Raw genomic sequence first — 26,849 nt, 5'->3', positions numbered from 1 at the left:
ATCCTCGTTTTGCTTTTGTTGATGTTCATCTTATATCCTCCTTTCAAGACACTATCCATTCCATTCAACTGCTCTTCCAAGTCCTTTGCTGTCTCTGACAGAATTACAGTGTCATCGGCAAACCTCAAAGTTTTTATTTCTTCTCCATGGATTTTAATACCTACTCCGAATTTTTCTTTTGTTTCCTTCACTGCTTGCTCAATATACAGATTGAATAACATCGGGGAGAGGTTACAACCGTGTCTTACTCCCTACCCAACCACTGCTTCCCTTTCATGCCCCTCGACTCTTATAACTGCCATCTGGTTTCTGTACAAATTGTAAATAGCCTTTCGCTCCCTGTATTTTGCCCCTGCCACCTTCAGAATTTGAAAGAGCGTATTCCAGTCAACATGGTCAAAAGCTTTCTCCAAGTCTACAAATGCTGGAAACGTAGGTTTGCCTTTTCTTAATCTTGCTTCTAAGATGAGTCGTAAGGTCAGTATTGCCTCACGTGTTCCAACATTTCTACGGAATCCAAACTGATCTTCCCCGAGGTCGGCTTCTACTAGTTTTTCCATTCGTCTGTAAAGAATCCGTGTGAGTATTATGCAGCCGTGACTTACTAAACTGATAGTTCGGTAATTTCCACATTTGTCAACACCTGCTCTCTTTGGGATTGGAATTATTATATTCTTCTTGAAGTCTGAGGGTATTTCGCCTGTTTCACACATCTTGCTCACCAGATGGTAGAGTTTCGTCAGGACTGGCTCTCCCAAGGCTGTCAGTAGTTCTAATGGAATGTTGTCTATTCCCAGGGCCCTGTTTCAACTCAGGTCTTTCAGTGATCTGTCAAACTCTTCACGCAGTATTATATCTCCCATTTCATCTTCATCTACATCCTCTTGCATTTCCATAATATTGTCCTCAAGTACATCGCCCTTGTATAGACCCTCTATATACTCGTTCCACCTTTCTGCTTTCCCTTCTTTGCTTAGAACTGGGTTTCCATCTGAGCTTTTGATATTCATACAAGTGGCTCTCTTTTCTCCAAAGGTCTCTTTAATTTTCCTGTAGGCTGTATCTATCTTACCCCTAGTGAGATAAGCCTCTACATCCTTACATTTGTCCTCTAGCCATGCCTGCTTAGCCATTTTGCACTTCCTGTCGATCTTATTTTTGAGACGTTTGTATTCCTTTTTGCCTGCTTCATTTACTGCATTTTTATATTTTCTCCTTTCATCAATTAAATTCAGTATTTCTTCTGTCACCCAAGTATTTCTACTAGCCCTCGTCTTTTTACCTACTTGATCCTCTGCTGCCTTCACTACTTCATCCCTCAAAGCTACCCATTCTTCTTCTACTGTATTTGTTTCCGCCATTCCTGTCAATTGTTCCCATATGCTCTCCCTGAAACTCTGTACAACCTCTGGTTTAGTCAGTTTATCCAGATCCCATCTCCTTAAATTGCCACCTTTTTGCAGTTTCTTCAATTTTAATCTACAGTTCAAAACCAATAGATTGTGGTCAGAATCCACATCTGCCCCTGGAAATGTCTTACAATTTAAAACCTGGTTCCCAAATCTCTGTCTTACCATTATATAATGTATCTGATACCTTTTAGTATCTCCAGGGTTCTTCCATGTATACAACCTTCTTTCAGGATTCTTGAACCAAATGTTAGCCATGATTAAGTTGTGTGCAAAATTCTACCAGGCGGCTTCCTCTTTCATTTCTTACCCCAAATCCATATTCACTTAATACGTTTCTTTCTCTCCGTTTTCCTACTGCCGAATTCCAGTCACCCATGACTATTAAATTTTCGTCTCCCTTCACAATCTGAATAATTTCTTTTATTTCAGCATACATTTCTTCAATTTCTTCGTCATCTGCAGAGCTAGTTGGCATATAAACTTGTACTACTGTAGTAGGCGTGGGCTTCGTATCTATCTTGGCGACAATAATGCGTTCAGTATGCTGTTTGTAGTAGCTTACCCGCATTCCTATCTTCCTATTCATTATTAAACCTACTCCTGCATTATCCCTGTTTGATTTTGTGTTTATAACCTGTAGTCACCTGACCAGAAGTCTTGTTCCTCCTTCCACTGAACTTCACTAATTCCTACAATATCTAACTTTAACCTATCCATTTATCTTTTTAAATCTTCTAACCTACCTGTCCGATTAAGGGATCTGACATTCCACGCTCCGATCCGTAGAAGGCCAGTTTTCTTTCTCCTGATAACGACATCCTCTTGAGTAGTCCCCGCCCGGAGATCCGAATGGGGGACTATTTTACCTCCGGAGTATTTTACCCAAGACGACACCATCATCATTTAACCATACCGTAAAGCTGCATGCCCTCGGGAAAAATTACGGCCGTAGTTTCCCCTTGCTTTCAGCCGTTCGCAATACCAGCACAGCAAGGCCGTTTTGGTTAGTGTTACAAGGCCAGATCAGTCAATCATCCAGACTGTTGCCCTTGCAAATACTGAAAAGGCTGCTGCCCCTCTTCAGGAACCACACGTTTGTCTGGCCTCTCAACAGATACCCCTCCGTTGTTGTTGCACCTACGGTACGGCTATCTGTATCGCTGAGGCACGCAAGCCTCCCCACCAACGGCAAGGTCCGTGGTTCATGGGGGGACGAAGCATATAGTTAACACAAATCACCTTTTTAAGTTCTGGTAATCTAGTGAGTGAGCACCTCTCCTTAATCCATCAGACATACTGCGGCAGAATTCAGTACGTTATTCGAATATTGTATGGTTTCTTCATTACACTAAACCGCTCTAGCGACTCTACCAGGCGAAGTTAGGCAGGGTGAAAAATCACTTCGTTCGCTGACTTCGGCGAATAGGCTTTCGTTTCCCTCGTAATATACAGCAAGGAAAAAGTACGATATTTCTCTTGTAAAGGCATAGCACCAGAGGGCCTCTGTAAATATACTTTTCATTCATTATTTTGTTTTATTAATTGTAGTTAGTACTAAGTGTCAATATATTCAAACATTACATCTCTCAGGACGTAGATGTTACATTGTATTTATAAATCTTTGCCGTAACAGAGCCTGTGTTCGTCTATCGAATCTGAAAAATCACGTGGTAGAGCGGTAAGGAATAAGAAAACGGTGATTGTTAACGTGTTGCGTGACTGGTGCGTTGGTTTTGGTGCATAAAGACGCTGATTATTAAAATCAATATGTACGCCGTGTTGATATAATCTGCAGAAAGACAGTTATTAACACGGAGTAAACAGGGAACTGCGGGTTTTGCTTTTAAGCACTGTGAATTACGACAGTTTTCGCGTGTCCAACAGACGCATATCTTTGAATAAATGGTGAAAGAATTCAAGTGCACGATGTCAGGTTTGAACATTTCGAGGATACGCATTGACGTGAATAAGCCGTGAACTGTTTCGTATCAGTCATTGAACTGAAACTGGTTTTGCGGGCACCATTCAGTAGCACACTGTGTAAGCGAATATACTCTGCAAATACGTCGGTTCTCAGCATTTCAAGTTGTGCACTCTCTGGACCTGCAATCGCACAGCACCACGCTCACAAATACAGCTGCAATAACGCAGGACTCTAATCACTACCCGTCATAGTAATATAACTGGTGTGAGGACATCATCTTCAACGAAGAATTCTGAGATACTAACATCACACGTCGTCGTCGCCAGATTATCTTGGAATCCTGCAACGAGGTGAGGTATAGTAAAAGCGGACATTTTCGAAGAAGGCTGCTAAATAAAAGCAGCCTCTCAATCGCAAAAGTAGTGCAGTACCTGTCTTGTCTTTAAAATAAAATATTGTTCCAGTCGTAAAACTGTAGTTAGTCGATCTCCGAAAGTGTCAATGTAACAGTACCAAAATGTAGCGGTAGCTTTAGCTTCATATTACTCCTCACAATTTTTCTACTATTTAGCAAAATAATAGTCACACCTAGTCCCATTCATTAAGTGTATTTGTATCGCTTCACAGATTCTTATTTCTCGTGTAATAAATAAATAACTTTGTAAAGTGGGCGAATTTGCAAACCGCTATTATGTCACATGCTCGTGAATCTATCATAACTGTGTTTTGTGCTCACTGGCTAAAAACCGCAGTCTGCTTATTATTTGAAATTGGCAGCTAGTATACACTGGTTACAACATTACACGACCTGCACGGGTTGGGGTGTATTTCGAGTAACTCAGTGCACTTCTGCGAGTATAAATACTTATTATACAACAACACAGGCACTATACACTCATGGCATGTATATGGCATGCATATTTAATACTAGAGAATGATGTTTATTTAGTTTTCTCGACTCTAGTTTTTGCATGTTTGGGTAGGGGGACAGGGGGAGCGCTTGAGTACAGTTTTATTCCTTTTGGCATATACAATTAACTTTATTTAATTCTTCTCACCTCAGAATTCCACATGTGGAATAAATCACTCTCCACTACCACACTCGGTGTAACATAACGAGATTAGGTCACCACTCCATTACTTGGTTATTTGCACCATGTGTTTAAATTAACGATTCCCATTGTGTTATATTCCTTCATAATGATAACTTCCAAAATGTCTCGGACGAGTTGTATAATACCTATTACGACTCCTCGCTGGAACCGTAATCATAAAACAAGGAAATCTGTAATACGTCACACGACTCCTTTCTATCACATATACTTCCATTTCAGAAACTTAAATTTTATAGACCACAAGCCTTTAGTGCAACTTTCACTTGCCATCATTTTCCCGTTGTCTCCCAACAAAGTAACTGTGGAAGACAACGTGATATAGCTTTTTTATGTCCTTAGCATCAAGCTTTAACTTTTGCTTTATATTTGCCTTATGGTAGTACCTTCCCTTTGACAAACACTTGCACTGTGGCAATTGGCCCGGAGGAAGCCATGTTTAATCCTGGTTGCGTATGAAATGGGGCCAATTACAGTTTAAGATGTAGTACAATAAAGCTAGAGCTTCCCAGTGTGCTCGGCTACTTACCACAGTTGTCCACAGTGAAGCTTGAGTGACGTTTAGTTGTTTTACTTTTTCGCTAAAACTGTTCACAGCAGACCAATGGCGTTTATGCATGGGAGTAGCTTTAAGTCTAGCATTGTGCACTATGATGTTTTGGTCGATTGTGTGGTGTAATCTCTGTCTAGCGCGCCTCAATATTATTTATACTAATCGTAGGAAAAAGGTGTTACCTTAAACGCTTGCGAAAACTGTGACTCATTTCAAAGTCAACATTTAAAGGAGGAGCAATTAATATCTCTGAGTATTAATAAAGAGCGTGAAAATATATTGAAGCAAAATGCCCAAACCTAAAGCAAACTTTTCGCGACCCCGTGTAGTGTAGAAAAGACAAAAGATGGCGCATACCAACGAAATCGATCAAGAAAGAGAAGCACGCCCAGCAGTGTTACGACAAAATTCTCAACGAAGGAGAAATAATATAACGGAAGAACAACGTGAAAATGTTAGGGAGACAGATCTTAGAAGAAAGCAGTCATACGGAAAAACAGGAAAAGGATAGGAAGCAATAAAAGTGAAGAACAGAATAACGAACTAATAAATAATCTTCGTTTAGGAAGTCAGGTCGTGGCAAAATCAGTGAAGACATCTTCAAATGCTGGATGTGGAACGAGGCAAGGGCGTCACTGTCTTAAAAACGAGGCATAGCATTACGATCCAACTTTAAAATATAATGAATATCCAAGTACAGAAATCTGGAGACTGAATAAACTACGTAAATGTTGTAGGGCGAAAAAATGTAAAGGAGAAACACGAAGTATATGCTGTTCAAATAGCAGAATTACATTGCCAGCACCAAAATTACCTCCACCTGATTTCTTTGAATATATGAAAGGTGAAACACTGATATCGAAGGACTTTCGAAACAAAACAAAAAAAAAAAAGAAAGAGGAAAAGGGGCGCTATGCTTCTAAATGACATCATTTGGAGCAACAGCAATAACCGAGGAGGAAAGATTTAATCTGGTGTTCAGAATCCAAGGACAAGTATAACACAAAATTGGGTCATTGTCACCGTTTCCAAATTAAACACCGAAGTTTTTACAAGTTTACTTTTTAGGAAACGAAGACTGTCTTTGAGTATCACAGGATTCCATCGAAATATACTTCTGCATCTACAACGTTTCCTACATAAAAATAATGCGTTAGTACGAATGTTTAAAAATCGAATCGAAAAAATAGTCGCAGATGATTAAAAAATAATTCGAGTTTGTAAGAGTCCAGCAGGCGGGCATGAAAGACCCTTCAATGCACCTCAATCAAACGAAGTGGCCGTAGTAACTGTGGAAAATGACAGAAAACTAAAACCCCAGTGAAGAGGGTTATTGTCAGGCAGTAATGAATAATGAGAAACCATCCATGAAGTGTTGCATTAGCAGCAACAGGCCAGAAAATACAGCGTGACGACGTGCTGGTCGGAATAACTCGTACGTAAGGGGTTGTGAGAAGGGACTAGCTGTGCTCAACGGAAAACTGCACACGTAGAGATAATACCCGTAGCAGGCAACTGACACTATATCAGGCCAAGTCTCTCGTTATGGGCGATGGAGACTAGGTGTTAGGTTTTACTTAAACGAATGTGCCTCATGGAGATTTAAATGTGTCCGAATTATAAGGCAGGGGGACTTCCTTTCGTCGGAGTTCAGCAGCACCAACACGACGCCAAAGCCATGCAGGCAGTGAGATAACAAGGCATCACCAGCAGCAGCCATGGGTTCGAGACCGCTCAATGGACTTACTGCCACAGCACCGTCAACCTGCCACCCGTACCAACTGCCGCCACCACTGAGTTCCCCACAGGGCTTAGTGCCAGTGGACAGCTGGTCGAAACCCTAGCACAGCAGTCCCCACGCTCCGCTACGGTGACTGCATGCAGAGCCGAGGGGCGCTTTAGGTGCTACTGCCGATGGAGAAATAAGGCACCACTGACGTCACAGCCTTGGCATTCAGAGGTCACCGGATGTCCATGGACCTGCCATCATCAATGCAGGGCATCTACACAGTATCCTCCCACCAGGGCAGAAGCCGCTGTCCATAAGGCAGCGCCGGCTAGGGTCAACAGAGTGAGGCATGTTTTGCCTCGCTGAGCGACTACAAAGCATGTACTGAAGTCAAATAAAGCAGTCTTTTGTGTCAGCAGTGTTGCCACCACCACTCACTCCACCGAGCGCAACTTCACTTGTAAGTATGATTAGAATCAATAACCAGGTTACGTACTATCAACGCACGAAGTTAATAGGCATCGCCAAGTATATACACCATGCCGTGATTTAAGAAACTGCAGTTCAGTTTATTTAAACATAGGGAGGACAAACTCGTAAGGGGCGAACCGTCACAGGCGAATAATTCCGGAATGTCCTGAGAGTGTTATGGGAGGCCTTCAAGCCAGTGCCTCACAAGCAGATATTGAGGGAGGCTTTTCTGTTCCACGACAATGCCCAAACTCATTTTGCTAGAGGCCAAGCCACACATATTTCTCCTTCGAGCTATAAAATTTTACCTCACGCCAGGATTGTCCTGACTTAGTACCCAGCAATTTCTTCTTCCTTTCTCGGATGAAGAAACCATCTCGTTCCAGATGTTTCCAGAATGAGGACGAGGTGATTTTCGGGACATAAAGTTCGCAGAATAGACACCCCAACCCCTGTGAAGATACTTCCACAGGGCGATATGGATTTTTTTTTTTGCTTTTTCCTGTGCTTTCTCTTTTCTTGTCTTCTACGTTATTTTCTTGATCCGTTGGAAGAAGTATTTTGGGATGAGTTTTGGAACTTTATTTCTCTGTGTAGTTTTTTTCGTGTACGTCATCGAACTGCTATGTTATTTTTTCTAATGTTGTGTGTTCGCACGTTTAACACATTATTTAAATTTTCCACGGACGTAATAATGCGAAGTTCTGGCATTATGTGAAATTTTAAATTGATATACTCGGAAATTTAAAAGTGTAGTGTTAAGCTAAATGTATTGAGCAGTAAAAATATATCCATAGGTCGACTGAAAAAGAACACCAACAAAGAGTCTGCAGCGAGGATAGGAAGTGACTGTCGTGGTGCGAGAAAGCAAGTGTACCGTGTCGTGGCCAACGTTAAATACACCCTAAGAAAAAAAAAAAAAAAGACGCATCGCGAAGGAATTATCAGAGTGGGTCGGAATTCAGTAAATGTGATGTGCATGTATAGACAAACAAATGATAACATATTTTGAAAAATTTGAAGATTTATTCAAGAGAAAGAGCTTCAAATATTGAGCAAGTCAATAGCACGTTGGTCCAGCTCTGACTCTTATGAAAGTAACTACATGGCTTGGCACTGATTGATAGAAGCGTTGTATGTCTTCCTGAGGGGTATCGTGCCAAATTGTGTCCAACTGATTCGCTAGATTGTCAAAATCCCGAGTCTCTTGGACGGCCCAGCCCATAATGCCCCAAACGTTCTCAGTTTGGGAGAGACCTGGCGACTTTTTTTGGACAAGGTAAGAATGTTTGCCTTTCACCGGCTGACAATATTATTATTAGATTTCGCTTATATACTATTTCTCATGAGCAGTATCTATTAGAATATGTAGTACTAATTTATGCTTTTGCAGTTTGTGATCGCGGGTTTGTGACCACGGAATACATTTACTGTATTGAAATTTACTCACTGAAGATTTAGTAATTTTTAATTAGGGATTCTTTCCCATCAACATGACTGCCACCGGACAAAAAAAAAATCAGGCGATCAAAAGCATATCAACAGACCCGAGAAATTTACAATAATTTGACTATAATGAGCACTGAAAGTCTGGGCCGGATGATATCTTTCATAAAACCATCTTCTAAACTGATAAAGTTTGGGTTAAGGTAATACTTCAGTGAAAAGAGGAAAAATAGCTCTTTAATTTGCGAGTGATCTTTCCTTCCGAATTTACGTATGAACTCATAATATTTTCCCTAGTGCTAGATGTACAAAATTTTATAATTACATTAACCTTTGATTGTCTTCATTTCCGGTGAAACTAATTAGCTCATTCCAACTAGGACAACAAGTAAATTATCTGAATAATAAAATTTTGTGCGGGAAATACGTTTCTACCATTTTGATAATATGCGTGCTATATGCTAACAACGGGACTTTGAATAGAAGCCAGCGGAAACTTTATATAGACTTCAATACGTTAAATAGGAGTACACGAAATGTAGGAGGGCGGTGTTCAAACAGCTTTGTCACACGATGAATAGAATTCTTTCATTAACTTTTAGAAACAAAGATTAAAAATCAATTTCTTTCACTAAATAAATTGATATTGCAGATGTCAGTATACTGCAAGAGCATTTTCTTCAGACATGTCCTCATTATTGCTAATGACGTCAGTTACTATCAGTGAGACTCAAGTTATTCAGTCTTTACCTTTTATTTAATTTTAATCGCTTATGAATACTTATTTGTGTCATTTGCGAGTGTAGTTTTCTGCATTTATATGCAGTCTTGTTTAGTGCCAAATTTACTGTTGATTGCTGTCAAGCGCTGAGCAAATCCGTGCACTCTGCGCGTTCGCCATTACATGGGCAGATCGCAGCAACCCACGTATAGTCATTTTGTTCAATGAAGCACTTTGGCAGAGGAAAGGAAAACTTTTGATTTTGGCAGAAGTGTGAATACTCCTCATTTTATAGTTTGATGGGCTTTGCTTGCTTGTACGGGCGTAATATTCAGCATATCCTAAGAAATGTTAAAGATTTTTGATTTCAGTTATGCGCACGTAACATATCGGGAGAGATGTATCATGGTTCCACCACTTTTATTAGACGAGCACCATCATTTACATCTACATCTACATTTATACTCCGCAAACCACCCAACGGTGTGTGGCGGAGGGCACTTTACGTGCCACTGTCATTACCTCCCTTTCCTGTTTCAGACGCGTATGGTTCGCGGGAAGGACGACAGCCGGAAAGCCTTCGTGCGCGCTCGAATCTCTCTAATTTTACATTCGTGAACTCCTCGGGAGGTATAAGTAGGGGGAAGCAATATTTTCGATACCTCATCCAGAAACGCACCCTCTCGAAACCTGGACAGCAAGCTACAACGCGATGCTGAGCGTCACTCTTGCAGAGTCTTCCATTCGAGTTTGCTAAACATCTCCGTAACGCTATCACGTTTACCAAATAACCCTGTGACGAAACGCGCCGCTCTTCTTTGGATCTTCTCTATCTCCTCTGTCAACCCTATCTGGTACGGATCCCACACTGATGAGAAATATTCAAGTATAGGTCGAACGAGTGTTTTGTAAGCCATCTCCTTTGTTGATAGACTACATTTTCTAAGGACTTTCCCAATGAATCTCAACCTGGCACCCGCCTTTACCAACAATTAATTTTATCTGATCATTCCACTTCAAATCGTTCCGCACGCATACTCCCACATATTTTACTGAAGTAACTGCTACCAATGTTTGTTCCGCTATCATATAATCATACAATAAAGGATCCTTCTATCTATGTATTCGCAATACATTACATTTGTCTATGTTAAGGATCAGTTGCCACTCCCTGCACCAAGTGCCTATCCGCTGCAGATCTTCCAGCATTTCGCTGCAAATTTCTAATGCTGCAACTTCTCTGTATACTACAGCATCATCCGCGAAAAGCCGCATGGAACTTCCGACACTATCTACTAGGTCATTTTATATATTGTGAAAAGCAATGGTCCCATAACACTCCCTGTGGCACGCCAGAGGTTACTCTAACGTCTGTAGACGTCTCTCCATTGATAACAACATGCTGTGCTCTGTTTGCTAAAAACTCTTCAATTCAGCCACACTGCTGGTCTGATATTCCGTAGGCTCTTACTTTATCAGGCGACATTTCTTGTTAGATTATTTTTCGAGGCGGTCCTGTTTCGTCATCCCTCCCCTCCCTTCCCCCCTAAAAGGCATTTGAAGATAGGGAAAATGTGTCGCACTTAAGGGTGAACATGTAGAGCAGGGTAATTACCCCCTGAGGAGTAAAACGAAATTATCTGAGCGGGAAAAACTAAACTATTCGATTCTGTTTCAGTCACTAAACTAAATCATTGTCAAAAAATCACAATTTTGGTAGACTCTAATACTGATTATATAATTTATTATATAAGTTACCAATAATTATTTTTTCTCAATTAGTAACATTAACGCGGTGGAGGTTACAGGTTCACTACATAGTCCAATCACTAAACACATATATTGTGCTTTGTCCGGCATATCGCTGATGATAAAAGTGAGACACATACATAACAAATGCTAAATGTCTCAAGAAAGTGTTCTCTCCAAGTTGTAGATAGTACTTGCACTAGTCCAGAAATGGTTTCATTACTCCCTTCGGAACAGAAAAATGAATTATTTGACTGCACGACACAGCAGTGACTATATAAGGGCTACTATAGTGCTTTTCACAGTATTATTATTATTGTTACTCTATTAGTGGCTGTGGTCAGATACAAAACATTAACAGCCTGAAGTCTTCCAATTACTCCAGTTTAGAGACTTCAGCAATCAAGCGATACACGAAGAGTAAGTGTAGTGCACGCAATTTAAGTTGGTTGATTTTAAATGCGGTTGCAGTGCGCAGGTCAAGCAAGGGTTGCAATGGAGAGGAGTAATACAGGGGAAGCATGTTTTGTAACAAGTGTCTACCCTTACTGTGGATAGTTACCTTTCTTCTCTGAGAAGCAGTTGTAGGTAGCATTTGCGATGCACCACGAACTCCTTCGTCTTCATTATAACACACACACGCACACACACACACATTTTAGAAGCAAAAGAGTTCCAAGCAATTTCTTTCATTCTACAGTAAAGTTGGTGATAATGTGGGGGGTATTAGCTAATGCCTGATTGCACTCAGGGGTAATGATATAAGAAATGTTGGGAATTACGGATGTAGAGGATGACTACTGGTCAAGTTTAATAGACGCTGCCTGTGCTTTTCGATCAGATAACTAATGCACCACTGGCCATTACAATTGCTCCACCAAGAAGAAATCCAGATAATAAACGGGTATTCATTGGACAAATATATTATACTATAAATGACATGTGATTACATTTTCACGCAATTTGGGTGGATAGATCCTGAGAAATCAGTACCCAGAACAGCCACCTCTGGCCGTAATAACGGCCTTGATACGCCTGGGCATTGAGTCAAACAGAGCTTGGATGGCGTGTACAGGTACAGCTGCCCATGCAGCTTCAACACGATACTATAGTTCATCAAGAGTACTGACTGGCGTATTGTGACGACCCAGTTGCTCGGCCACCAATGGTCAGGCGTTTTGAATTGGTGAGAGATCTGGAGAATGTGCTGGCCAGGGCAGCAGTCTAACATTGCACGATCCGTTACAGCCATGCGGATAAGATGCCTGTCATCTCGACTGCTAAGTGATACGAGGCCGTTGGTATCCAGCACGGCGTAACGTATTACCCTCCTGAACACACCGATTCCATATTCTGCTAATAGTCATTGGATCTCGACCAACGCGAGCAGCAATGTCGCGATACGATAAACCGCAATCGCGATAGGCTACAATCCGACCTTTATCAAAGTCGGAAACGTGATGATATGCATTTCTCCTCCTTACACGAGGCATCACAATAACGTGTCACCAGGCAACGCCGGTCAACTGCTGTTTGTGTACGAGAAATCGGTTGGAAACGTTCTTCATGTCAGCACGTTGTAGGTGTCGCCACCGGCGCCAACCTTGTGTGAATGCTCTGAAAAGCTAATCATTTGCATATCACAGCATCTTCTTCCTGTCGGTTAAATTTCGCGTCTGTAGCACTTCATCTTCGTGGTGTAGCAATTTTAATGGCCCGTAGTGTAATACTTTAACACTACTCGTCGTACTTCAAGGTAGCTAACCGAACACGGATTCGCATTTTAAGGCAAACCGAGATGCCGTCACTTGTGGAGCTGTCGATCGCCGGGATTATTCCTAGCAGCCACCTTTGCGTCATTAGTTCGGTGTGTCGCCGAATGGAGTCGTCGAGGAGGCAGCGGCAAGTGTTTGGGACTTTAATCAATGTTCGAGCTGGGGCCGCCATTGAAAAACTCATTACGGCGTGGGGGCCGCGACCGGGCCGCCCCTTCCCTCTCCGCCGACCCAGACGTCTCCCGGTGCCCGCGATTCGCTTCCTAATTACTGGAGTCTCCTCACGGGCCAGGAATCAGAGCGCTCCTCAGCCATAGTGTCTTGAAGCAGCTCTCCAGCCTCCTCCTTGTCGAAATGAACTGCAGCTCTTTCGCTTTGTGTAGCTCTCCTTGGGTCTTGGGAAGTACTGGAGATCAATTCGTATGTCTTCCTGGAGTCTGATGAGGACATTCAATTTTTTAAACACGACTCCTGACGATATAGATCTCTAGTTGCTCTGTATACTTGATAGTTAACTGCTGCAGATACTTCTTTGAATATTTTCTGTTGAGTACTACTGTGTCCGCCTACGTTGCAGTGTGTATCATAGATACAGAGTGCGTTCCGTAAGTAATGCGACCAATTTTTTTCTGACACAACGGTACACCACAGCATGTTGTAACCGGCTGGGCTAAATGGAGGGAGGGTGTTAGCTTCAAAACGCTCTTTGTCTCATTCGGCTGCCAGCTGCCAGAGAGGACGCGCGTTTCCGTCAACCCCGTTTTGAGTTTATGTAACACGGCACAATGGATCATTCTATAGAGCAACGATACGCTATCAAATTTTGCGTTAAACTTGAGAAGTCCACCACCGAAACGTTTCCATTACTTCAGCATGCCTTTGGGAATGATAGCTTGTCCAAATCACAGGTTTTCCGATGGCACAAGTCGTTCATGGAGGGCCGACAGGAGATCACCGACGAACCTCGCAGTGGACGGCCATCAATCGGACGAGTCGACGGAAATGTGACGCGTGTGCGCGATTGTTTGAACTCTGACAGACGGCTGAGCCTTCAATAGATAGCGCAAACAGTAAACATGTCAAAAACGACCGTTTTCCGCATTGTGACTGAAAATTTCAACGTGAGGAAGGTGTGTGCCAAACTCGTCCCATAAGTGTTGAGCGACGAACACAAGCACATGTGAGTGCTTCGGTGCTGAGAGATGTTGGAAATGTGTGAAAATGATCCTCATTTTTCAAACTCAGTTATCACTGGTGATGAGTCGTGGATTTCTGTGTAAGACCCTGAGACAAAAAGGCAGAGTTCAGAGTGGCACACCCCATGTCCACCCCGTCCCAAGAAGAAACATGGTTCAAGTGGCTCCGAGCACTATGGGACTTAACTTCTGAGGTCATCAGTCCCCTAGAACTTAGAACTAATTAAACCTAACTAACCTAAGGACATCACACACATCCATGCCCGAGGCAGGATTCGAACCTGCGATCGGAGCGGTCGCGCGGTTCCAGAGTGTAGCACCTAGAACCGCTCGGCGACCCCGGTCAGCTCCGTCCCAAGAAGTCACGCATGAGCAAGTCCAAGATCATAACCATGCTTATTGTCTTCTTTGACGTCAGAGGCATTGTCCACCATGAATTCGTACCTACTGGGACTATAGTGAACTCAGATTTCTACTTGGAAGTGCTCGAAAGACTGAAAAGGAGGGTCTCGCGCTGCCGAAACCACATCAAGAACACGTGGAAAGTTCACCACGACAACGCGCCGAGTCACAGCGCCTTCATTGTCAATGACTTCTCGGCCAGGACTAGGACCCCACAGGTGCCCCAGCCTCCCTACAGTCCTGACCTGGCTCCCGCTTTTTTTTCATTTCTCGGTTAAAAGTAGTCATGAAAGGAAAACATTGGGACACGACTGAAAGCATCCAGGTGCATGCTACATCAGCTCTAAAGGAAATTCCGGAAAAGGCCTTACAGGTAAGGGGACACCGCCTTCAGAAGTGTATCAACGCAAGAGGGTGCTATTTTCACAATTTTTTATTATTTGTACGAATATATTCAATAAATGATTTTTTATAAATTTGTTCGCATTACTTATGGAACGCACCTTGTACAGCGAAAAAAGACAGTGGCGGAAATGTGCGATAATAGACGGAACAGCATTCCAGTAACGCAGGGGAGAGTCCTACAGTACCGGCCACCTTAACTTTTTCAGTTGTAAGATGTGAAATGTTTAAAAAATTGGGAATTTAGTGCAGTGATGTGGTACTTAAATTATTACCTTATGAATGTACGAGGGTTGCCCAGAAAGTAATGCACCGCATTTGTTCTTCAACAATTCTTTATTGAACATAATGACAACTACACACACGAAAGAATGGTGTTTTATCTATACACCCTATTTTTTCACGGCCTTCCTCCAGAGCGTAACGTCCGCAGCTCGTGGTCTCGCGGTCGCGTTCTCGCTTCCTGAGCACGGGATCCCGGGTTCGATTCCCGGCGGGGTCAGGGATTTTCAACTGCCTCGAGATAACTAGGTGTTTGTGTTGTCCTCATCATTTCCTTATCTTTCATGAAAGTGGCGAGTTTGGACTGAACAAAGGTTAGGAATTTGTACGGGTGCTGATAACTGCGCAGTTGAGTGCCCCAAAAGCCAAACATCATCATCATCATCATCATCATCCCCCATCCAGCGCGTAACAAGGGCGTGTATGCCCTGGCGGTACCAATCCTTGTCCTGGTGGCGGAGTCAGTGCTTCACTGTGTGAATCACCTCCTCATCGTCCTCAAACTGTCTTCCACGAATGGCATCCCTTAATGGCCCAAACAAGTAGAAATCCGAGGGGGCTAGGTCAGAGCTGTAGGCCGTGGATGGTCTCCCCGATCGCTGCAAATCGTGGAGCTCCGCCGAACCGCCTTCTGCTGACTTCACCCTCCGTGCCCAGCGACTAACTGTACTTCTGTCGACAGCTGATGCTTCATAGACTTTGCACAAGCGTTTGTGAACATTACCTACAGTTTATTTCTCAGCAGTGAGAAATTCAAAGACGGCACGTTGGTTGTAACGGACATCACCTACAGACACCATTTTGAAACTGTCCTGCAACTACGCTATGTGTCGGAAGTGACGGAAGCTTGGCGCGCTTGCTCACGAGACTTCAAAGAATACATACGTAGCGTTTCGCATTTGTAGCATTGTTTTCGGCTGAGAAAAAAATGCGGTGCATTACTTTCTGGGCAGTCCTCGTATATGTACAATTTCCCAGAAGTTTTACAAAAGTGACAGGTCATGTAGAAGTAAAAACCAGTGGTTTTTCAGTCAGCGCAAAAATTGTCTTCCACTACCGACCAGAATCTCTATAGGAAGGTTTTCAGGATTTATTGATAACTAGCATTACACAAGTAATGAAAACCATTAAATGGCTTTGAGCACTATGAGACTTAACATCTGAGGTCATTAGTCACCTAGGCTTAGAACTACTTAAACCTAACTAACTTAAGAACATCACACACATCCATGCCCGAGGCAGGATTCGAGCCTGCGACCGTAGCAGCAGCGCGGTTCCAGACTGAAGCGCCTAGAACCGCTCGGCCACACGGCCGGCCAAAACCATTAAACACATTGTTGTATGAACAAAACTCACTAATTTCAAAAACCACTGTTCACTTATTGCAGTGATCACTAATAAAGTACAATATACTTTCTTGGTCTACACAACCAGCACGTGCCCACCCTTTACATTTAGCACATTGTACCCATCCTTCTTCAAACGATTCACGGCATATTACACATATTGTGCCGTGGCCCGTTGTTAATGTGTCCCTGCCAAATTCGAGCTTCTTTTGACGCATCCTGTTTGTTGCATCACTATTTGAGCTATTTACATGACTGCTTCTATTAGATGCATCAGACGTTTCTTTATTGAGCGCATTGAGCGCTTGATCTGACTTCGAGTCTCTTCCTGGCTTCCTTTTCTCTGCTCTCTGTCTTTTATTCGATCACCTCAAGTGCTCTTCGGGACAGGAAAAGACTCAGCTGCCTGTCTTTCTGTCATTTTCCCCAATATTACTTCACTTATTGCCAACCTCATATTATCTTCAGTCCATTTTCCTTTCATTTTCCCTCTATTCTCAAACATTTCACTCTGAAAAGTGAAGAGTTATTATTATTTTCCTCCTAACGTTCTGACCCGTCAGTACTGAAGACAACGAGGTGGTCGGTACTGTGTCATTGGACTCGCATTCGGAAGGATGATGTTTCAAACCAGTATCCGGCCATCGTGATTTAGGTTTTCCGTGATTTCCCTAAATGGCTTCAGGCAAATGCCAAGATGTTTCCTTTGAAAGGGCACGCGGACTTCCTTTCCCATCCTTCCCTAATCCGATGGAACCGATGACCTCGCTGTTTGGTCCCTTCCCCCGAATCAACCAACTGGACTGTGCGATGATGACGCAATAAAAACGATACCGGTTGCGTATTGTTTAATACACGGTGCCTTGAAAGTGTTATCCTTAAACAATACAGCTGAGACGAATGTAAAATAGAATTCAATTACTCATCTCGTGAAGGTGTACCACAGTTCTGAAGGTAATTTCTTGCGTGTTCCTCTCACACAAGCAACATTAAACACTCACATCTCACAAATAAACGAGAGCAGGACACAATGACCGACATATCTGGGCTGTGATCATGGCGTCTTTCAGCTCATTCCTAGTATGTGCTGCCACCAAATACTAGAAACGAGAGCAATAGATGGCCGGTATTGTAAGACGGTCGGTCCTATAGGACTGTCCCCTACAGTATCTGATAAATAGTTTACGGTCAACGATCAGTGGTCGTTAATATGGGGTGTGTCCATTTATCATCTTTATGATGACTTCAACTGTGGTGGGATCCCTTTCAGTGAAGGGTCTGAATAACTGTGGTGGAACAGAGCCTATTCTTCCTCAGAAGCAGAAACCAGAGAAAGTGGTGCTGTTGAACGCTAGTTTGAACGCTTTCCAGTTCATACAAGAGGTGTTCCATTGGGTCCAGGTCCGGAGTCTGGAAGGTCGGTCCATTTCAGGCATGTTATTATCCATAAACCACTGCCTCACTGTCATACTTTATGACATGGTGCATTGTCATGTTGATGAAAACAACCATCGTCCCCTAACTGTTCTTCTGCTGCACGCAGTATGCAAACTGTAAAATGTGTTCGTGTCCTTACGAATTTAGAGTTTTCTTAAGCGCAGTAATTGGATCACAACATAACCATGAGAAACACTTCCACATCTTAACATCACCTCCTCCCTACTTCACTGATGACACTACACACAAAGGCAGTTATAGTTCTCCAGGTATTAGCCAAAATCAAACCCTTCCATTGGACTGCTATGGGATACAGCGCGATTCATCAGCCCAAACCACTCGTTACCTGTCATTCACTCTACAGTGACGTCACTCTTTAGGTCACCTCACGCGTCGCTTACAATTAACTACAGTAACGTGTAGCATATGAGGAGTTGCTAGGCTAATATATCCCATTCTTTCTAAATTCCTACGCTCAGTCATTGCGCTAGATGAACTGCTGGTACCTCTTTATCACTAATGAATGCATCATACTGCGGATTTCGTGCGGTTTTCACTATCACCGTCCTCAGTGGTCGACGGTCCCTGTCCATTAATACACAACGCCTACCTGGACTTGGTTTAGGTGTGGTTGTCCCTTCGCATTTCCACTTCACAGTCACATCACTAATATTCGGCTTTGACAGCAGGATTGAAATGTCACTTTGGATTCGTTATTCAGGGATTATCCAATGATCACTCCACGTTGTAAATCTCAGAACTCTACCGCATTGATCTCCTGTTACTGCTTCTCTGCTTAAATTCTTTCCGGTTAATTCGCCGCCTAATAATTGGTCTTAAATTTCATTCATGGCCCAAGGTGGTATCTGTGGACCATGCATATTGCAGCACCGACCACTTTGCTGTTGGCGTAAGACGACTTCTTTTGTCCCTCTGTTCAAAAAAAAAAAAAAAAAAAAAAAAAAAAAAAAAAAAAAATGCGTGAACAGCAGCTTTTATCACCTTACGAAGCAACTGACTCTTAAAGAACCATGGTTTAGCGATACTAACGTCATACCAGATTAATGTTACTGGGATTCTTTTTGATATATGTGAATATTTTATAAATTTTAAGGCGAATATTTTGAGAAAGAGTTTAACGGTTTGGGACAAAAATATCTATTTGTTTCACCATTTTTGCAGCCTGTTAACTGGGCAGCCCTAGTATTTGGAGCGGTACGATCTCTTGACTGAGCAACGAGTGTGAGTGAAGCCAACGTTTGTAGAAGTGTTAGTTATAAAGTTTTAGTTATCACCTCGAAAAGATAGATGTAAATAATTCTGGTACCACCAGTACCACAACGCCACAGTACCATATACAGCACGCCGGCAGAGGAACTGAATCAACACGGCACAGCCCATTCATAAAGTGATTCACTATGTGATCAAAAGTATCCGGACACCTGGCTGAAAATGACTTACAAGTTAGTGGCGCCCTCCATCGGTAATGCTGGAGTTCAATGTGGTGTTTGCCTCCATTAACCTTGATGACAGCTTCCACTCGCTCAGGCATACGTTCAATCTAGTGCTGGAAGGTTGTTTGGGGAACGGCAGCCCATTCTTCACGTAGTGCTGCGCTGAGAAGAGGTATCGATGTCGGTCGGTGAGGCCTGGCGCAAAGTCGAAGTTCGAAAACATCCCGGTGGTCTTCTATAGGATTCAGGTCAGGAGTCTGTGCAGGCCAGTCCATTACATGAATGTTATTGTCGTGTAACCACTCCGCCACAGGCCGTGCATTATGAACAGGTGCTCGATCGTGTTGAATGATGCAATCACCATCCTCGAATTGCTCTTCAACAGTGGGAAGCACGAAGGTGTTTAAAACATCAATTTAGGTCTATGCTGTGATAGTGCCATGCAAAACAACAAGGGCTGCAAGCCCTCTTCATGAAAAACATGACCATACCATGACACCACCACCTCCGAATATTGCTGTTGGCACTACACACGCTGGCAGATGGCGTCGACCGGCTATTCGCCATACCCACACCCTGCCATCGTATCGCCACATTGTGTACCATGAGTCGTCACCCAACACAACGTTTTTTCACTGTTCAGTCGTCCAATGTTTACGCTCCTTACACCAAGCGACGTGTCGTTTGGCATTTACCGGCGTGGTGTGTGACTTATGAGCAGCTGCTCGACCGCGAAATTCAAGTTTTCTCACCTGCCGCCTGTCATAACACTTGCAGTGGATCCTAATGCAGTTTGGAATTCCTGTCTGATGGTCTGGATAGATGTCTGCCTATTACACATTACGACCCTCTTCAACTGTCGGCGATCTCTGTCAGTCAACAGACGAGGCCGGCCTGTACGCTTTTGCGCGGTATGTGGCCCTTCACGTTTCCACTTCATCATCACATCGGAAACAGTGGACCTAGAGATGTTTAGGAGTGTGGAAATCTCGCGTACAGACGTATGTCGCAAGTGACACCCAATCGCGTGATCACATTCGACATCCGTGAGTTCTGCAGAGAGCCCCATTCTGCTCTCTCAGGATGTCTAATGACTACTGAGGTCGCTGAAATGGAGTACCTGGCAGCAGGCGTCAGCACAATGCACCTAATATGATCACATAGTGTATGTCGTACGGTACTATGGTTTCAGTAACAACGGGAATATTGTCTTCAAACGTCTGGATTGGTCTCACACAGTGGAACATTTTCACTGCTGCCGGAAATAAATTACCGCCCCATACTCCACTACATAAAAGGGCCCTGCCATTTTGTCTAGGGCGGTGCTATGGCACTGTCACGCGACGATTTATGTATTTACCCCTTCTGCAGACTTGTACCAGCAGAGAAACAAAAGTTAATAATGAAACGATGTTTTTGAGCAGGTTCTTATTAAAATTTTATTAATATCCCTTGGACTATGTGTATATGTGTCATCACAAACAATACCTTAGGCTAACGATAAGCTGCTTCAACAGGTAGGGCACTTCTCACACAAAGGAGTCCAATTAGGTTAACTGCTGTAGTCAGAGAGAAACACTACACGTATAAACCCCCCGCAAATTTATTGCACAGAATAGCAGTGCACGGCACTTTATGTATCGCCTGGTGTATTTCTGGATAGGATTTCTCTCTTCCTGGGGCGTGCTCGATATACAGCTGCGATACATATTCATGCGAATAGATGAGATCAGGATCAGCATACGAACGCATAGACAGCACACGCTCTTTGCTCGTTAGCCATATCTGAGCGTTTGGCGCTTTCTACTGTGCGTTGTGGGATTTCACGACACTTCCTCCTAATTGAACCTATGCTACAGTTAATATAATTTACATTCTAGTAATCTCACATAAATTTGTACAAAACGTTCATTCACTGACACTCGCTACTCCCAACATATCTGGTTTGTAATATCACTTAAATTCTCAGGAAGCTTCTTCAGTCATATCACCCACCAACACCATTTTATAACTAATTCACTCTGCAGTTCAGTATTTTCTATAAATGTAAAAAAGAGTGAGAACAACGTCTACTCATGTACATCCACTACCGCAGTCCTACTTTCAGCATTTGCTATAGCTAAAAAATTAGTCAGCTGATTTCACCGTAATAGTGTAAGTGAATCATGGTACGGGGTTTCCAGAATATTGTGGTAATACGCAACTGAGTGTATGCGTTGCTGACCCGTACGTCTGCCAACAGGCAGAAAGCTTCTTATTTGAAGGTACACAAGTTTTCCAGAATTCTCCGTAAGAAGATCAAGTAATTCCATGTGCACTTGCACACGATCCCCAACAAAATAAAGCCTAAACCAACACGTGTAGTAGGTAATTATCCGAACAAATGACAGAAATATAATTTAAAAACTTAGTGATGGACTATATACAACATATGCACTATTTTCATTTTTGAAACTTCCTGGAAGATCAAAACTGTATGGCGGACCGAGACTCGAACTCGGGACCTTTGCTTTCGCGGGAAAGTGCTCTACCAACTGAGCTACCCTAGCACGACCCACGCCCAGTCCTCACAGCTTTATTTCTATCAGTACTTCGTCTCCTAGAACACTTGCCCGTGAAAGGCAAAGGTCCCGAGTTCGAGTCTCGGTCCGGCACACAGTTTTAATCTGCCAGGAAGTTTCATATCAGCGCACACTCCGCTGCAGAGTGAAAATCTGATTCTATTTTCATTTTTTTTTTTTCCACATCGGCACTCGACACTGTATACTACTGTATGTAAAAAGTAAAACACTCACAAGCAATTGCCTGCAGCATGCCACGATAAGGGGACGTGTAGAGCAGCGGATGTATAATAAGTGATTTAAATGACAGAGAGGTGGGATGCACTTTGGCCCAACAGCTCCCACCTTTGTGTGACCAGATATCTCAGTGTTACTCTACGCTCAGTAGCTGCGGAGTCGTCATACGAAGAAGAAACGCGTAATCTAGTGCCACTGTGCCTTGCCGACATCAGAGGATGGGCTATCGGCATGCGAGTGCGTTCGAACAGGACCGAATGATTGATCGCCGGGAGGCGTGTCTGTCGTTCCGTAACATTGCGGCTCGTACAGGGCACGCTGCCTCAACAGTGAGCCTTGTGTGGAACCAATGAGGAGAAGAGGGCCATACGCAGCGCCGGCAGGGTACTGGAAGATTCAGTGTGACTACACTGCAAGATGAAAGCCATCCTGCCCGCTTGGCCGTAACAGACAGAACAACTTCGCTCACTGTGTTGGCGCGACGTTGGAGCACTGCAGCAAGCGTGAACATGTCTGCGTCGACGGTTCGACGCCATCTTCTGCGGGCTGACCAGAACCCACCAAAGCCTCAGACTGCAATGGGCACGTGAGCGCCGACGCAGGCGTGCTGAGTCACAAAATGTAGTGTTTTCGGAAGAATCCCGCTCAAACTTGTCCTACATCGATGGCGGCATACGTAATAACACCGTCGTAATCAACGCAATCGGACAGACTATACTGTTGAGCGGCACAGCGGACAAACGCCAAATGTGATGTTTAGGGCGCCATTGCCTGTTACATGCAGTCTCGCCTCCTGCGTCTTGAGGGCAGTCTGAACAGCTACCGCTACGTCATGGAGATGAGGCACTGAAGCTTCTGCACACCGTTACACATGCCATATTTCAGGAGGACAATGCTCGCCACATGTGGCGAGGAATGTGCAAGCCTTCTTTGAAGAACGATGGGCACCACATGTCGCCCACTGAAAATATCTGGCATATGGTAGGTTGGAAACTGCCTCCTGCAGCCACAGTTGATGCTTTGTGTACGCGCCTACAAACGGCTTGGCGGAGTATTCCTCAGTAGTGTATTCAGGCGCTCTTTGGTTCCATCCCACGACATCTAGCGGCTCTGACTGCAGCACGTGGGGGCGCTACTCCGTACCGAATTTCCAAAATCACAGTGCACGTACAGGTGTGTAATGCTAATCTTTTAATCATTTGCCGGGAGTGTCATGTCCCTAATTTGTGGAAAAAATTTATTGTGGTCACATGCGTCGGTCATTGTGTTTCACTTTTTCTAAACAGTAGAGTATAATTAGCTCATATCTCCACACAAACACGTTCGTTTTTCACGAGTTAATATGTGTGATAGAAATTAATTTTTTATCTACTTAGGCACTTTGTTTTAGTTGGACCACTTTTTTCGCTTTGTGATAGATGGCGCTGTAATAGTCAGAAACATATGGCTCGCAATTTTAGACGAAAAGTTGGTAACAGGTAGGTCTTTTAAATTAAAATACAGAACGTAGGTACGTTTAAACATTTTATTTCGGTTGTTCCAGTGTGATACATGTACCTTTGTGAACTTATCATTTCTGAGAACGCATGCTGTTACAGCGCGATTACCTGTAAGTACCACATTAATGCAATAAAAGCTCAAAATGATCCGTCAACCTCAATGTATTTGGCAATAGGTGTAACGACATTCCTCTCAACAGCGAGTAGTTCGCCTTCCGTAATGTTCGCACATGCACTGACAATGCGTTGACGAATGTTGTCAGGCGTTGTTGGTGGATCACGATAGCAAATATCCTTCAACTTTCCCCACAGAAATAAATCCGGGACCGTCAGATCCGGTGAACGTGCGGGCCATGGTACGGTGATTCGACGACCAATCCACCTGTCATGAAATATGCTTATCAATACCGCTTCAAATGCACGCGAGCTATATTCCGGACATCCACCATGTTGGCAGTACATCGGCATTCTGTCATGCAGAGGAACATCTTGTAGTAGCATCGGTAGAACATAACGTAGGAAATCAGCATACATTGCGCCATTTAGATTGCCATCGATAAAATGGGGGCCAATTATCCTTCCTCCCATAATGCCGCACCATACATTAACCCGCCAAGGTTGCTGATGTTCCACTTGTCGCAGCCATCGTGGATTTTCCGTTGCCCAATAGTGCCTATTATGCCGGTTTACGTTACCGCTGTTGGGGAATGACGCGTCGTCGCTAAATAGAACGCGTGCAAAAAATCTGTCATCGTCCCATAATTTCTCTTGTGCCCAGTGGCAGAACTGTACACGACGTTCAAAGTCATCGCCATGCAATACCTGGTTAATAGAAATATGCTACGGGTGCAATCGATGTTGATGAAGCATTCTCAACGCGGACGTTTTTGAGATTCCCGATTCTCGCGCAATTTGTCTGCTACTGATGTGCGGATTAGCCGCGACAGCAGCTAAGACACCTACTTGGGCATCATCATTTGTTGCTTATCGTGGTTGACGTTTCACATGTAGCTGAACACTTGCTGTTTTCTTAAATAACGTAACTATCCGGCGAACGGTCCGGACACTTGGATTATGTCGTCCAGGATACCGAGCAGCATACATGGCACACGCCCGTTGGGCATTTTCATCACAATAGCCATACATCAACACGATATCGACCTTTTCCGCAATTGGTAAACGGTCCATTTTAACACTGGTAATGTATCACTAAGCAAATATAGTCCGAACTGCAGAATGTTACGTGATACCATGTACTTATACGTTTGTGACTATTACAGCGCCATCTATCACAAAGCGAAAAATGTTGTCCAACTAAAACATTCATATTTATTTACTTATTACACGAATATGTAATAAAAAATGGGGGTTCCTATTTTTAAAAATGCAGTTGATATCCGTTTAACCTAAGGCAGCGCCATCTAGCGGGCCAACCATAGCGCCATCTGGTTTCCCCCTTCAAGCTAGACGAGTTTCGTTCTTTGTAGTTTTTTCGTTTGATGCTTATTTCGTGAGATATTTGGCCCGGTCACTATCAATGGACCACACTATATATACTTACTTATCGCGAATGGACCCAGAAGGATCACGCAAAGCTTTCTGACGTCGTTTCTTCCATACTTCTTTCATTCGTTCTCCATGTTTTCTTTTCCTTTCTTCTGTCCATTTTGTTCCTGGTCTCTTTAGTGCTTCCTTCTCCGACAATACAATCCACTTTTCCACCTTATTTCTAAAAGTTTTTCTATCTTTGACATCTTTAAGTTCAATATTTGCTTTTTGTAAATCTAATTTTACTTGGCTAATCCATGGTGTTGTTGATTTGACTTTTTCCATGTAAGTGAGAATTCTGTTGGTGAGTCGTGTGAGGGGAAGTCTAGTGACATGTCCATAAAATTTTAATCTTCGCCTTCTTATGTCTGCTGCCAGGTTTGATATAGTTTCTGTGGTTCTTCTTGATTGTATCCGGTATCCTTCTTCTGTTAATTTTGGACCTAAAATCTTATATATATATATATCTGTTTGTATCATGCAACTTATAGTGTAAAAGACTACGTTATACTCGATCGAAAGATTCTTCTTGAAAATTGCTCTCAGGTTGGGTCAAGATATCCAAAGTAGAGCGGAGCATTTCTTCACTTGTTAGTACGCGCAATAGCATTATCGAGATTTTCATCAAACTCCAGTGAAAGACGCTACATTCATTAAAGGTTTACAATTAAATTCCATGGCGAACGTTCCAAGAACAGCCAGGTACCGTATTATTTCCTCCCAGATACATCTCGTAAAGAGATCATTACGGAAAATTCACAGAAATTAAGAGCCAATACAAAGTCTTACTGAAAGTCAGTCTTTCCATGCACCATTCGAAAATGGAGCAGGAAAGGGATTGGGGGAGAGGGGGGGGGGATGACATTGCTATCTTAAATACACCCTGCCAACAAGGAAGGTGTCTGGCGGAGTACAGGTGTAAATAACCTTCTTCCTGAATACGAATTCATCGTGGCTTTTTAGGCTGCTTTTGCAGATAGTAGTCAACGAGATAATATTGGAAAGCGGCAGTGCGCCAAAGAAAAATACGTAACTGGATCCTCAGCAAACTGAGAACCACTTCGCAGACTGAATGCCGAGAGCTTCTTTCGATGGACGGAAACGTGAGACGGTACTCAAAGAAAGAGGCAAGAAGACGGGGAAAATTTTTTCATGTTTGAAGTTCTCGTGTTGTCTATAAAGGAAGTATCAACATACCAGATGGAACATTTGTGAGAGAGCTTTTCCTGTGAAGTGTGCACGCCAGTAGTGATGACATGTAGCACCAGCTGACGAGGGTGGATACGAAATCCTTCCGAGGAAGAGTATGGCACGAACAGCCGGTGTTGGAGTCTGACTGGAAAGCTTTTGCTTCTTGTGCAACATTATAATTCTGAACTCGTGGTGTCTGAAAGTTCTGTAAAATGTGTGTGGAGAATGACAGAGTTCCTGTGTTTACATTTCATACGTTTCCGCTGACCTGATCTGGATTGATCACCTTCCGGGATTTATTTTGAGATCGTCATGTTTCGAATGGTTTTATGTCGCCTTTCATCTTTCCCATACTATTTATGACGATGAGTAATAATGTTGGTGATGATGACGATGATTGTT

This window comes from Schistocerca americana, chromosome 6 (genome assembly GCF_021461395.2).
Source record: "Schistocerca americana isolate TAMUIC-IGC-003095 chromosome 6, iqSchAmer2.1, whole genome shotgun sequence".
Classification (NCBI taxonomy): domain Eukaryota; kingdom Metazoa; phylum Arthropoda; class Insecta; order Orthoptera; family Acrididae; genus Schistocerca; species Schistocerca americana.
The sequence above is the reverse complement of the archived record's forward strand: the minus strand, read 5'-3'. Positions refer to the sequence as shown.